We start from the raw sequence: 13,412 nt of genomic DNA, 5'->3' as shown, positions 1-13,412 counted from the left end.
TTTCACAGTATCATGTTAGACACGCTCGACATCCATTGCTTTCGGTCCCCTAGGGGGGGGGGGGGTGGGTTGCCCACATATGTTCTCATAGTCATCATTGTCACAGACGTCCCACTGGGTCATCATTGATCATTGTCACCGACGTCACACTGGGTGTGAGTTTTCCTTGACCTTATGTGGGCCTACCGAGGATGTAATAGTGGTTTGTGTTGTGGTTTGTGCAGCCCTTTGAGACACTAGTGATTTATGGCTATATAAATAAACATTGATTGAGTGATAAAAATAGCTACAATTAAAAAATCCTTTATAAATATATTTATTGAATAATACTTCAACGAAATACGAATGCAAGTTCATAAATGGGCCTAGCCTAGAGCAGTGGTTCTCAAATGGGGGTACCCGTACCCTTGGGGGTACTTGAAGGTATGCCAAGGGGTACTGGGATTTTTTTTAAATATTCTAAAAATAGCTACAATTCAAAAATCCTTTATAAATATATTTATTGGACAATACTTAAACAAAATATGAATGTAAGTTAATAAACCGTGAAACAAAAATACAACAATACAATATTCAGTGTTGACAGCTAGATTTTTTTGTGGACATGTGCCATGAATATTGATGGGGGGACGGCGTGGTGAAGTTGGTAGAGTGGCTGTGCCAGCAATCTGAGGGTTACTGGTTCAATCCCCACCTTCTACCATCTTGGTCACGTCTGTTGTGTCCTTGGGCAAGACACTTCACCCTTGCTCCTGATGGGCCCTGGTGAGTGCCTTGCCTAGCAGCTCCCACCTTCAGTGTGTGTGTGAATGGACAAATGAAGAAATACTGTCAAAGCGCTTTGGGCTCCTTAAAAAGGGGTAGAAAAGCGCTATATAAGTACAACCCATCTACCATGTTAAATATTTTTTTTTTTTGTGAAGAAATGTTTAGAATTAAGTTCATGAATCCAGATGGACCGCTAATACAATCCCCAAAGTGGGCACTTTAAGTTGATGAATACTTCTACTTGTAGAAATCTTGTTTTATAATTGAATCAATTTTTTATTTTTCAACAATTTTTTCATTATCTTTGTATCTTTTTTTCCAAATAGTTCAAGAAAGACCATTACAAATGAGCAATATTTTGCACTGTTATACAATTGAATAAATCAGAAACTGATGACATAGTGCTGTATTTTACTTCTTTATCCCTTTTTTTTTTCAACCAAAAATGCTTTGCTCTGATTACGGGGTACTTGAATTAAAAACATGTTCACAGGGGGTACATCACTGAAAAAAGGTTGAGAACCACTGGCCTAGAGGGTGTCGTGATGCGTCTAGTGCATTAGTTAGAGGGAAGTTTGCGTGTCTACTTCTCACCTGCTTGCTAACCTCTCGCTTACAGACATTGCCGCTGGCAAGCCCTTGTGGTGAACGGAGAAGCATCCTTATTCAATCACTGCCCCCGCTGCCTTCTGGGTTAGTCTGGGAAGACAACAGGCTAGGGGAGCACAGCCTGAGAGAAAATAAATTGCTGGTAGGCGCACCATAGGCGGTCCTCCGACAGACCGCAGCTGTGAGGAGGTGCATGTCGTCCTGGGTTTCCTATGCCATCGGATACAGCTCCCCACAGCGAAGAAGTGACGTTGGAGTCTACGCGTCTACCTTGTCGAAAAAGACCTCAATGGCGGAGTGGATGATGGTTGCAGAGAAGCTCCACAAGGCGGAGGAAGGCTGCAGCAAAGATGAACTCCCAATTGTCCTGGTCTCCATGCCATTGGTCCCTGGCCTTGTCTTTGCCAAGGACAGTGTAGTGGCTGTCTGTGCACCAATCTCTCCACTTAAAAAAAAGATTCCATGCACAGGCGTTCTCCTGAAGGACCCACCAACAGGCGGACATTCATACTCGTTTGAGTGATTGCAGAGGTTGATGATTTAGTGAGGTGGAAAATAGAATTCTTCATTTTACAACTTTCCAAATGCTTATATACTTAAAGGAGGTGATTTCAACACTGTCCTTGACAATTCACTTGATAGATGACCACCAGGCTCTCAAAATAGTGTCAGCTCAAATCTAAAATTATCAATGCAAAAACTCGATTTAATTGATGACTTGAGATATAAAAATCCTGATAAGACATCCTTTACCTGGTCTAATAAGTCAAGCTCAAGGAAGTCTGGAATAGATATGTGGTTAATTTCTAACACACTGCAAGACAATGTTACTGTTAAAATTATGTCCACTCCTTTGACTGATTGTAAGGCTATACAGATATCCCATATCTCTCTACATCCGTTTCACAATTGTCCAAATGACTCATACTGGAAACTCAATAGTTCAGTTTAATGTCATGAAGTAGTTAAAATGAGGATTAAAGAAATAATTTAAAAAAATGTAATAAAGCTAAGACCCCAAAAAATGATGGTAGTAATTGGGAACTCCTTAAATCTGAGGTAGGTAAATTTATTAGAAAATATTGCAGTAATCCAGCAGTAATCTAACTAAGAAAAAGCGGTCTGTGTAAGAAAATGTCATTTCCATCATTACTGCATTATCATCTATATGTCCAGATAATATGTCAGCAGAAGAAAAAGAAAGGCTCTCAGAAAGTCAAAGTAAATTAGACAAAATGTATCAATCGAAAGCAGAAGGACCCTTTGTAAGGTCTAGGAAACAATAGTTAGAGGAAGGTTAACAGAATTCCGCATTTTTATATCTGAGGTGCTGCGAGTCGGCCAGCTGCTGACACATCGTTATTCATACATACATACATACATACATACATACATAGGTACAAAGGATCCCACATACATACACAAATACAGTACATACCTACATACTCAAAGTTCGTACACCCACACGCACATTCAGGGTACAAACATACATACTGTATACACATGCTGTACATATACATTCAATGTACAAATATACATATACACATACTGTACGTATACATTCACTGAACAAACATACATATACACCTTCTGTAAATATGCTAGTACATATACATACATACACTCATGCACATAATCACATTTCATCACACATATGTTAACATTGTTGCCCTAGGGGAAACTAGGTTAACTTATTTTTACCATAATAATCTACAAGGTTAATATAGGTTGCTTCTCTTTCTTCCCCTCCATTTTTGGTATTCATTTTTTATATCTAGTAATCATTACATATATGTATTTTTGCATTTAAACAACTGTATTGTAGAGATACATTATTGTAATTGTTCATTATCCATTTGTATTGGTATTTGTAATGCTCCACTTGTAGTGTAAATATGCTCATTGTCATTTTTGTGTTATTACTACTTATTTCGCAAACTGCTTCTTTGCTATCCCTTTTACGATCTTTTTTGTACTTATCGTATGTGCTGATGTTGCTCTATTGTTGTTGTTGCTATTGTTGTGTTTGCTGTTGTTGTTTTTGTCTCTCTGTCCAATCCCCTTCTTGTCCCCACAATTTTCCCCTCTGTCTTCCTTTTTTTTCTCTTTCTATCCCCTCCTGCCCCGGCCCGGCTGCACCAAATGATAATATACATACATTCAATAAAGTAAACTACAAATAAAGCAACAAGAAAAGTATACTACACTTCTCTTTTGTAAAGTAAATCTGAACAGCCGATATAGGCATCTACATCAACTATATGATTAGCCTGAGAAGCTGGACAGGACAAAAAAAAAGAATTCCGCATATTTCTTTCGATTACAAAAATTCCATCCATCCATTTTCTACCGCTTGTCCCTTTTGGGGTAACGGGGGGTCGCTGGCGCTTATCTCAGCTGTATTTGGGCGGTAGGCGGGGTACACCCTGGACAAATCGCCACCTCATCGCAGGATTTCAAAAATTGAAGGCTCAAAATAACACTGTTGGTCAACTGAAAATAAACAATATGGTTAGCAATTATACAAAACAGATTGCCAATCGTTGTTCTCAATCTTACAAAAAAATTATACAATGGTCAATACTGTGAAAGTGACGCTGTTACGTTTATGGATGCCTCAACTGATAAGAAATTAATCAGAACAGCTGACCAAGAAATATGTGACCGTCTAATCTGTCTCAAAGAAGTAATGGAATCAATTATTTCCTGTTTTTCTTTCAAACTTCCACAAACAGGCCTTTCTGGAATGGTCTCTTCTCTATAAGCACAATTTATGACTTACAAAATACTTCATTTGGAACAATAGAGATATGTTACAAAAGGAAATCACTTTTCCTCAACAACTGGTTCAAGAATGGTATTATTTTGGTGAGCCAGCTTTTCATTAGGGAGGTAAATGTTTTAATTATCAATCATTTCTCAACCATTTTTAAGGTCCTTGTGACTCCCAAACAGTTTGCCATTGTCTCTGACCCATTCCAACAGGTGTTGTTATGTTGTACAGAGGTTATTCATTTCCTCTTTCTGCTATAACCGAATTATCCACATGACACTCCTGTGGGGAAACTTTGTTTTGATCTGAAAAATAACAGAAAAATCCAAAGCTTATTCCAAAATGATTGGGACTATTTCCTATACATTTTAGTTCTGGAATAATGTTGAGAATGACATTTACTCGATTTAAACGTGGTCTCTTTCTAACAGGTATTTACATACGAACAAAATCAAAGAGATTGCTTTCAAAATCATTCATCATTATTACCCTGTAAAAACTGTGATGGTTAGATATAATAAGGACATTGATGTTACCTGCACCTTATGTAACATGCATCCTGAGATTGTTTACAACCTGTTTTGGACTTGTGAAAGCCCTCGATCACTATGGCAGGGCAACAGTTGTTTCATCTTGGACAATATTTATGACAAATTGTGCTTTGTCCTGAAGATGTGCTATTTGGATTTACACAGTATGAGAAAAAAATTGAAAAGGAATTTTACCTTTGCAACTTCATTATACTATTGGCTAAATTTTATATTCATAAATTTAAGGTTCTCAATACCCAATCTGTGTTTTGTGCCTTTAAAAAAAGAGTTAGAACTTAATTTTAAACGCTATCTTCCTCTAGCAACCAAAAAGCTGTGAAAACTATAATCCTATGCTCCAAATTTAAAATATTTACAAAACATGTGTGAGCCTATAACACTACACGTTACTACATGTGTATCCATCTACATATATGGTATATATTTTACATTCTACTATTATAATTGCTTTATTAAATAACAACCCGGCAGCACGGTGGAAAAGGGATTGGTGCGTCTGCCTCACAATACGAAGGTCCTGATTTCAATCCCGGGCTTGGGATCTTTCTGTGCGGAGTTTGCATGTTCTCCCCTTGACTGCGTGGGTTCCCTTCGGGTACTCCGGCTTCCTCCCACTTCCAAAGACATGCACCTGGGGATAGGTTGATTGGCAAAACTAAATTGTCCATAGTGTGCGAATCTGAATGGGAATGTTGTCTGTCTATCTATGTTGGCCCTGTGTGTCCCGCCTTCCACCCGAAACGCAGCTGAGATAGGCTGCAGCAAAACCCCGCGACCCCGAAAGGGACAAGCAGTAGAAAAATGGATGGATGATTGGGAATTAACAACCCCGTGGCGCTGTATCGCACTGTTTTTGTACTTGTTTTAATCGTCCTTGTTCATATATTTATGTTTGAAAATGTTGACTTTTAAAATAAAGGTATATGGGGAAAAAAACGTTTTAAAAAGTAAAAAAATATATACCATCTACATAATAGCAGTGTGTGCACAGAGAAATTGTGTTTATTGCACATTTTGGTATCAATGCCATACCAAGTAAATACAGGGCCAGTATTTCCAATGCTGATTTATTTTTTGCAACATTTGTGAACAATTTAACAATAAATGAATACTACAATATAATACAAAGTATCAACGTACAAACCCCGTTTCCATATGAGTTGGGAAATTGTGTTAGATGTAAATATAAACGGAATACAATGATTTGCAAATCCTTTTCAACCCATATTCAGTTGAATGGACTACAAAGACAAGATATTTGATGTTCAAACTCATAAGCTTATTTTTTTTTTGCGAATAATAATTAACTTAGAATTTCTTGGCTGCAACACGTGCCAAAGTATTTGGGAAAGGGCATGTTCATCACTGTGTTACATCACCTTTTCTTTTAACAACACTCAATAAACGTTTTGGGAACTGAGGAAACTAATTGTTGAAGCTTTGAAAGTGGAATTATTTCTCATTCTTGTTTTATGTAGGGCTTTAGTCGTTCAACAGTCCAGGGTCTCCGCTGTCGTATTTTACGCTTCATGATGCGCCACACATTTTCGATGGGAGACAGGTCTGGACTGCAGGCGGGCCAGGAAAGTACTCGCACTGTTTTACTACGAAACCACGCTGTTGTTACACGTGGCTTGGCATTGTCTTGCTGAAATAAGCAGGGGCATCAATGATAATGTTGCTTGGATGACAACATATGTTGCTCCAAAACCTGTATGAACCATTCAGGATTAATGGTGCCTTCACAGATGTGTAAGTTAACCATGCCTTGGGCACTAATACACCCTCATACTATCACAGATGCTGGCTTTTGAACTTCGCGCCAATAACAATCTGAATGGTTATTTTCCTCTTTGTTCTGGAGGACACCACGTCCACAGTTTCCAAATATAATTAAAAATGTGGACTCGTCAGACCACAGAACACCTTTCCACTTTGCATTAGTTCATCTTAGTTGAACTCGGGCCCAGCGAAGCCAGAGGCGTTCCTTGGTGTTGTTGATAAATGGGTTTTGCTTTGCATAGCAGAGTTTTAACTTGTACCTACAGATGTAGCAACCAATTGTAGTTACTGACTGTGGTTTCATGAAGTGGTCCTGAGCCCATGTGGTGATATCCTTTACACACTGATGGGGTTTTTGATGCAGTACCACCTGAGGGGTCAAAGGTCTGTAATATCATCGCTTACGTGCAGTGATTTCTCCAGATTCTCTGAATCTTTTGATAATTTTACGGACTGTAGATGGTAAAATTCCTAAATTCCTTGCAATAGCTCGTTGAGAAATGTTGTTCTAAAACTGTTCGATAATTTGCTTCCAAATTGGTGACCCTCGCCCCATCCTTGTTTGTGAAATACATAGCATTTCATGGAAGCTGTTTTTATACCCAATCATGGCACCCAACTGTTCCCAATTAGCCTGCACACCTGTGGGATGTTCCAAATAAGTGTTTAATGAGTATTTCTCAACTTTATCAGTATTTATTGCCACATTTCCCAACTTCTTTGCCACGTGTTGCTGGCATAAAATTCTACAGTTAATGATTATTTGCACAAAAAAAAATGTTAATCAGTTTGAATATCAAATATGTTGTCTATGTAGCATATTCAACTGAATATGGGTTGAAAATGATTTGCAAATCATTGTATTCCGTTAATATTTAAATCTAACACAATTTCCACACTCATATGGAAACGGGGTTTGTAAATCCATCCATCCGTCCATTTCCTACTGCTTATTCCCTTTGGGTTCGCGGGGGACTCTGGTGCCTATCTCAGCTCCAATCAGGCGGAAGGCGGCGTACACCCAGGACAACTCGCCATCTCATCGCAGGGCCAACACAGATAGACAGACAACATAAATAGAATCATATAATTACCTTACTCCATTTCATTACGACATTTACTTGTTCGAGCACCCCAGTATAAGGTGAATAGTGGAAAATAACTAAACAAAAATTGCTATTGGCTCTTATTTGAATCATTTGGCTTTTTACCCTCAAGACAAGGAGGTAATTGGGTTTTTTGTGTAAACAATATATAAATAAAAATAATATAGCAATGTGTAGAACACAACTATAAAAACACAGATATTTCTGAAAATAAAGGTAACTGAAAATTAAAAATCAAGTTAGCACTCTGCCTCACAGTCTGGAAGGAAGGAAGATGCTGCATTTACGGGGCAATAACAACACATCTCAATACAACTCAGCGTCTATAATTGACTTCAGTGGTTTTTCTTCACACACTCCTTCTTTCCTCCCACATCCACCAAACATGCATGTTTGCACAAGAAAGTCTGAATGGTTGTTTGTCTATGTGTGTCCTCCTGTGATTGCCCTAATGAGGAAAATTGTATGAAAAAAATGGGTATATGCATTTATACACTGTACATAAAAGTTAGCCCGTCAGCCTCAAGGTCAGAAAATTTCAGTTTGAATTGGCTACAGCTTACCGGTGGCTGCAGAAAATGGATGGATGGATTTACTGTGGCGCACAACCCTTAACAAAAAGCAGACAGGTGATGGGTGGTTGATTTGGTGTCAGTTTATTTCTAAAATGCAGATAATTACAATGTAATAGATCACATATTTCCAGTTGTTACATTACAGCATGTCCAAAAAGGAGTAGGGAGAAGCTGAGCTTAAACAAAAGTGTAAGATTTGTTCACATACAGTTTACAAACACAGAAACACACACATATTTCACAGAGTTTTTGATACAGCTCAACTGCCTATACCAGATTTTTTTTTAAACATTTGTTAAATCGATTTTTGACATGTAGTCCAGAAAAACAATTGTCAAATGTTATTTTTCTCTTCCCCCAAAAGGTAACACATAAAAAATATATATAAAACAAAAATAAACAAACAATAAACTGGAACAAAACAAAACATGCATAAAAAAAAACAAGTACATGAACATATTGACATGAAGCCACAGACAATTGCACTCCTGAATATCCCCAACACTGTGCAACAATACACAAAAGCAGAAAAAAGACTCATCAATCATTTACTTTTCAATTACTTTTCTTTCGGGGTTAAATTTGAGATCAGTCTCTTTTACATATTTTAGGAAACCACACCATACTTCCTGAAACTTCATCAAACAACCGCTCAATGTCAGCCTCTTCAGTTTGAGAAAATACAGAAAATCTTTAATTCAGCGAGTGTGGCAGGGTGGCACTGCTGACCTCCAATTTAACACACAGAGTCTTCTAGCCAACAAAGTAGTTAATGCTACAAAATTGTTTTTGGGTTTGCTAATCGTAGATGACTAAGGTGCAACCCCAAATAGTCCACTTAGAGGATTCAGTTCGATCTTTTCGCCAATTACCAAAGACAAAGTATTAAACATTTCAGTCCAATAACTGTGTTGTGGATGTCAAAAATGCAAAGACGGTGAGCGTTTGGCAAAAAGTATTTCTCTTTATTGTGAAGGAAACACAATAAGGCAGGAGTTGTGTGACCCTTAATTAGAATCAGGTGTGCCCTGCTGTCTCGACCCAGCGGCACACCACACTGTGGGGGGAGATAGAGTGAGAACAGGTGCAGGGACAGAGAACAAACACACAAAAACCTAAGAATACCACAGTTTTAAGTTAGCTGGAGACTGTTGACACCCATCACATATACAGATATTCTGTCTTACATTTTAGCCAACCAGACCTTGGTATAATAGGTACGATGTATTAGCTTGCATTAAATAAGGGTGTGTGTAGCACAAATAGAAGACTTATGAACTCTACTTAAAATCTCTGTCCAGCTCTCCTCAGATACGGTCACTCCTAAGTCACCCTCCCAAAGTAACTTTATTGAATTCAGACATTCAGGGCGTAAATGAAAAAAATAATAGTAAATATGTGTAATTGACCCAATAGATATACAAACCCCGTTTCCAAATGAGTTGGGAAATTGTGTTACATGTAAATATAAACGGAATACGGAATTTGTAAATTATTTTTGACCCATATTCGGTTGAAAATGCTACAAAGACAACATATTTGATGTTCAAACTGATAAACTTTTTTTTGGCAAATAATCAATCAATCAATCAATGTTTACTTATATAGCCCTAAATCACTAGTGTCTCAAAGGGCTGCACAACCCACAACACACACCACTACGACATCCTCGGTAGGCCCACATAAGGGCAAGGAAAACTCACACCCAGTGGGACGTCGGTGACAATGATGACTATGAGAACCTTGGAGAGGAGGAAAGCAATGGATGTTGAGCGGGTCTAACATGATAATGTGAAAGTTCAATCCATAATGGATCCAACACAGTCGCGAGAATCCAGTCCAAAGCGGATCCAACACAGCAGCGAGAGTCCCGTCCACAGCGGAGCCAGCAGGAAACCATCCCAAGCGGAGGCGGATCAGCAGCGCAGAGATGTCCCCAGCCGATACACAGGCAAGCAGTACATAGCCACCGATGAGTGGGACATAGGAGAAAAAGAAAAGAAACGGCAGATCAACTGGTCTAAAAAGGGAGTCTATTTAAAGGCTAGAGTATACAAATGAGTTTTAAGGTGAGACTTAAATGCTTCTACTGAGGTGGCATCTCGAAGTACTGGAGCCCGAAATGAAAACGCTTTATAGCCCGCAGACTTTTTTTGGGCTTTGGGAATCACTAATAAACCGGAGTCCTTTGAACGCAGATTTCTTGCCGGGACATATGGTACAATACAATCGGCAAGATAGGATGGAGCTAGACCGTGTAGTATTTTATACGTAAGTAGTAAAACCTTGAAGTCACATCTTAAGTGCACAGGAAGCCAGTGCAGGTGAGCCAGTACAGGCGTAATGTGATCAAACTTTCTTGTTCTTGTCAAAAGTCTAGCAGCCGCATTTTGTACCAACTGTAATCTTTTAATGCTCGACATGGGGAGATCCAAAAATAATACGTTACAGTAGTCGAGGCGAGACGTAACAAACGCATGGATAATGATCTCAGCGTCTTTAGTGGACAGAATGGAGCGAATTTTAGCGATATTACGGAGATGAAAGAAAGCCGTTTTAGTAACGCTTTTAATGTGTGACTCAAAGGAGAGAGTTGGGTCGAAGATAATACCCAGTTTCTTTACCGTGTCGCCTTGTTTTTATTGTTTGGTTGTCAAATGTTAGAGTTGTATTATTAAATAGAGGTCGGTGTCTAGTAGGATCGATAATCAGCATTTCCGTTTTTTTGGCGTTGAGTTGCAAAAAGTTAGCGGACATCCATTGTTTAATTTCATTAAGACACGCCTCCAGCTGACTACAATCCGGCGTGTTGGTCAGCTTTAGGGGCATGTAGAGTTGGGTGTCATCAGCATAACAGTGAAAGCTAACACCGTATTTGCGTATGCTGTCACCTAGCGGCAGCATGTAGATGCTGAAGAGTGCAGGGCCAAGGACCGAACCCTGGGGAACTCCACATGTTACCTTAACGTAGTCCGAGGTCACATTGTTATGGGAGACACACTGCATCCTATCAGTAAGATAAGAGTTTTGATACGTTCAAATAAAATACTATGATCGACGGTATCGAAAGCAGCGCTAAGATCGAGCAGCAGCAACATAGATGACGCATCAGAATCCATCGTTAGCAATAGATCATTAGTCATTTTTGCGAGGGCTGTCTCCGTTGAGTGATTTGCCCTGAAACCGGATTGAAAGGTGTCACACAGATTGTTAGACGCTAAGTGTTCATTTAACTGCTCTGCAACAATTTTTTCGAGGATTTTTGAAATAAAGGGAAGGTGAGACACCGGTCGGTAGTTTACCATGAGGTCAGGATGGAGGGTAGGTTTTTTATGAAGAGGATGAATAACCGCTTTTTTGAATGCTAGGGGAACAGTGCCGGAGGAAAGTGATAAGTTTATAATATTTAGCACTGATGGATCTAATAATACAAAGAGCTCCTTGATCAGTTTCCCAGGAAGAGGGTCAAGTAAAGATGTTGTTTGTTTTATTCCATTTACACGTTGTAACAATTCCTCTAATGTTCCATCCATCCATCCATCCATTTTCTACCGCTTATTCCCTTTCGGGGTCGCGGGTGGCGCTGGCGCCTATCTCAGCTACAATCGGGCGGAAGGCAGGGTACACCCTGGACAAGTCGCCACCTCATTGCAGGGCCAACACAGATAGACAGACAACATTCACACTCACATTCACACACTAGGGCCAATTTAGTGTTGCCAATTAACCTATCCCCAGGTGCATGTCTTTGTCCTCTAATGTTATTTCCTCAAAATGAGAGAAACTATTTTGGAGGGCAGTATCCGCCGTATATACCATCGTATCAGTGTTAATAGAACCCAGTTGTAGCTGGGACGCATTGTCTTTAATCTCCTTTCTAATGACTTCAATTTTCTTACTAAAGAATTGATAAAGTCATCAGCTGAGTGGGTGGAGCTACTGGAAATGGTCCCTTGTTGGGTTAGCGATGCTACCGTACTAAACAAAAATTTAGGATCGTTTTTATTACGGTGGATGAGATTTGAGAAATATTTAGCTTTAGCTAAGGTAAGCATGCGTTTATAAGTTATTAAACTATCAATCCATGCTTGATGGTGCACCTCAAGTTTAGTCGTGCGCCATTTGCGTTCCAGCTTTAATCATTAACTTTAGAATTTGATGCCAGCAACACGTGACAAAGAAGTTGGGAAAGGTGGTAATAAATACTGGTAAAGTTGAGGAATGCTCATCAAACATTTATATGGAACATCCCACAGGTGTGCAGGCTAATTGAGAACAGTTTGGTGCCATGATTGGGTATAAAAGCAGCTTCCATGAAATGCTAAGTAATTCACAAACAAGGATGAGGTGAGGGTCACCCTTTGTAAGCAAATTGTCGAACTGTTTTAGAACAACATTTCTCAACAAGCGATTGCAAGGAATTTAGGGATTTTACCATCTACAGTCCATAAAATCATCAAAAAGTTCAGAGAATCTGGAGAAATCACTGCACATAAGCGATGATATTACGGACTTTTGAGCCCCCAGGCGGTACTGCATCAAAAACCCACATCAGGAACACTTCATAAAACCACTGTCAGTACAGTTGGTTGCTACATCTGTAAGTGCAAGTTAAAACTCTACTATGCAAAGCCAAACCCATTAATCAACAATATCCTGAAACGCCGCCGGCTTGGCTGGGCCCGAGCTCACCTAAGATGGACTGATGCAAAGTGGAAAAGTGTTCTGTGGTCTGACGAGTCCACATTTCAAAATATATTTGGAAACAGCGGACATGTGTCCTCCAGAACAAAGAGGAAAATAACCATTTGGATTGTTATAGGCGCAAAGTTCAAAAGCCAGCATCTGTTATGGTATGGGAGTGCATTAGTGCCCAAGGCATGGGTAACTTAAACATCTGTGAAGGCACCATTAATGCTGAATGGTCCATACAGGTTTTGGAGCAACATATGTTGTCATCCAAGCAACGTTATCATGGACGCCCCTGCGTCTCATCTGTCAACCCAAGACAATGCCAAGCCACGTGGCTTCGTAGTAAAAGAGTGCGGGTACTTTCCTGGCCCGCCTGCAGTCCAGACCTTTCTACCATCGAAAATGTGTGTCGCATTATGAAGCGTTAAATACGACAGCGGAGACCCAGGACTGTTGAACAACTGAAGCTCTACATAAAACAAGAATGGGAAAGAATTCTACTTTCAAAGTTCCAACAATTATTTTCCTTGGTTCCCAAACATTTATTGAGTGTCGT

This window comes from Nerophis ophidion, linkage group LG10 (assembly GCF_033978795.1).
Source record: "Nerophis ophidion isolate RoL-2023_Sa linkage group LG10, RoL_Noph_v1.0, whole genome shotgun sequence".
NCBI lineage: Eukaryota > Metazoa > Chordata > Actinopteri > Syngnathiformes > Syngnathidae > Nerophis > Nerophis ophidion.
The sequence above is the reverse complement of the archived record's forward strand: the minus strand, read 5'-3'. Positions refer to the sequence as shown.